The sequence below is a fragment of the Montipora capricornis genome, chromosome 10, assembly GCF_036669925.1.
Source record: "Montipora capricornis isolate CH-2021 chromosome 10, ASM3666992v2, whole genome shotgun sequence".
NCBI classification, from domain to species: Eukaryota; Metazoa; Cnidaria; class Anthozoa; order Scleractinia; family Acroporidae; genus Montipora; species Montipora capricornis.
The window spans coordinates 58,741,373-58,743,872 of NC_090892.1; positions in this window are offsets into that span (position 1 = coordinate 58,741,373).

Consider the following 2,500-nt stretch of genomic DNA (forward strand, 5'->3'; position numbering starts at 1 on the left):
TGGTAAATTACTAACGGGACGGAAATTCTTATACAAAAGGTCCAGTCCAAATCATTTTAATAGAGGGTTCACTAATGCTTTCTTCCGGGAATCAGTAAAGTTCGCATTCTCATGACATAGATTATAGATTGATCATTTGCTTGATGACGGGCAGCAATACATCAATACACTCAGTGACCAGTGTGGTCGGCATTGGATCAAGTGCACAACTCTTCTTTGAAGATCTTTGTACAAGCGCCCTCACATCCTCATCAGTCAAGGGTTTGAACTCATGAAATGATTCTCTAACTAATCGGGATAACAGCAAGCGGCCTGTGAAGCGGCGTCATCGAGTTCTTTGCGGATGGCAATTATCTTTTCCCCAAAGCAAGTGCCATATCATTTTCAAGCTGAAATTTATCATCATGTGGCGGAAGACAATTGCCAGTATCATGCTTTAATAATCTTCTGGTGGCTCTAAAAAATCAGTTTTCCCTGGTAAGTGCTGCTATAAAATCCTTATAAAATGCAATCCGTGCGCTATTAAGCAAATACGTCACGCGGTTCCTGCACGCCTTATAGTGACCACAGTCAGCCTGAGATTTTGTTTTCCGCCACCTTTTCTCAGATTTACGTCTTGCCCTTTTTGCCCCCTGTACGTCCTCATTAAACCACGGTAGACGCGGTCTAACTGTCACAACCCCGGTTTTCAGAGGGGCTTGGCGATTCAGGATATCCGCTAGCGTGGCATTATAGCAGCTAACTAATCAAGTTCTCAAGAGCACTTGGTGGAACTAGGGACAATTCCGAGTTTCTCAGATCACTCCCCAATTTATCAATGTCAACACCCTTGAGATTTCTGTAAGTATGCTCCTTAACAGAACTGGAGGCTTAGGCATTTGAAGACCTCAGACAACCGAAAAATGATCTGAAAACAGGCGATCAACACTTAGGGAACCATCAATAACAAAATGACATTTTCGTGAAATAATCAGCTCCAAGGTGTGTCCGAGAATATGAGTTGGTTCACTGACATGCTGCTCAAGGCCTAAGGCCATCCCCCTTTTTTTTTTTTTGTTTACCGTCGAATGCGTTTCCTGATATTGGGTCGGTCGGTGGGATTTGAAAAAAAAAACCTAAAAAAAAAATCATAAGCATTTTCGGAATCGGAGGCCTGGTACCCCGGCATCATAGCTGTGGAGCCAGGAAAACAACAAGACGTGAACCCAAAATCAATATGGCGGAAAAGTTGGCGGATGTTGTGGCAAAATTAAGACAGCGTGGGAAAAAGGATCAACCACCGAAACTCCTGTGCGACATAAAAATGGCTTAAAAACGTCGTTAACTTTTTTTTTTTTTGGAAAATGCCCAAAATTTGGGTCGGTCGGACGACGTGAAACGGAGAAAAAAAAGGGGATGGCCTAAACACTCGAAAAAATCCTGCAGTTTCCTCGCATAAGCATTACTTGATACATCGACATGGACGTTGAAATCTCCCAAAATCACGAGTTTCTCAGTAGACGTAATAACAGGCTCCACATTGTCAGAAAACTCGGGGAATAAAAGAAAACATTAGTTGACACTGGATGCTCGGTGCTATAGGGCACGCGGTAGATCACTAAAACACGAAATCTGTATGTGCCCGATATGACGAGCCATTCTGAAAACTCCAATGATTTCCTCTCTCCAGAAGCTACCATTGTGACTTGAAATGAATCTCTGAATAAAAGGCCACTTCCGCCAGCCGACCGACTAGCCCGAGGCTGGTCCGTAAGCTTGTAGCCCTCACGGGTTGCCAGAGCACGTGCAGCAACATCATCTGCAGTGAACCAGATTTCAGTTAACGAAATGAGATCAAATTTTGATTCGGCGACATAATCAATGAAGTCGGCGACCTTATTTCTGAGCGACTGCGCATTAACCAAAGTTTCAACACTTTGTCATTGAACGACGAATGCGATGGAATCAAAGGTATTTTGATCACGTTCGTGCACTTACGCCTGTATTCGATTGGACGCCGAGAATAATAACCATTGTTCACTCTTGGTAATGTGAATAGGCATCCCAGAGGAACGCACTGAACCGCCAAAAGACTTTCTCGTATTAGAGATAGCTGTTGACAAATTTGTAGGTCCAGGATTCAGTTTAAACAATAGATCATCCTCGAGTTGACAATGGAATGAAACCGTAGTAGTTGCATAGTAGACGCACGGGCGACGACTTGATCTTGCGTAATGCTCTATCATCCAAAACAAATTGACATCGTTTCTAAAGAAGAAATTGTAAGAAAATCACTGCAGGACAACCCTCTAACTAACTGTAAAGTCGGTCAGTGGAGCAGACTCTTAGCCAAACGGCGAAAAGGCAGGAGTCCCGAAGGCCGTGGCCAGCCATGCTTCGTTGAAGTTCAACAACTGTGTTTCATTTCGTGTTTTTTTAATTTTAATTTTTATTTTTTTAATCGTGATGTTATGTAGAACTGACACTGAAACCAAACGGCAAATTCTCTTGTAACTTTTTC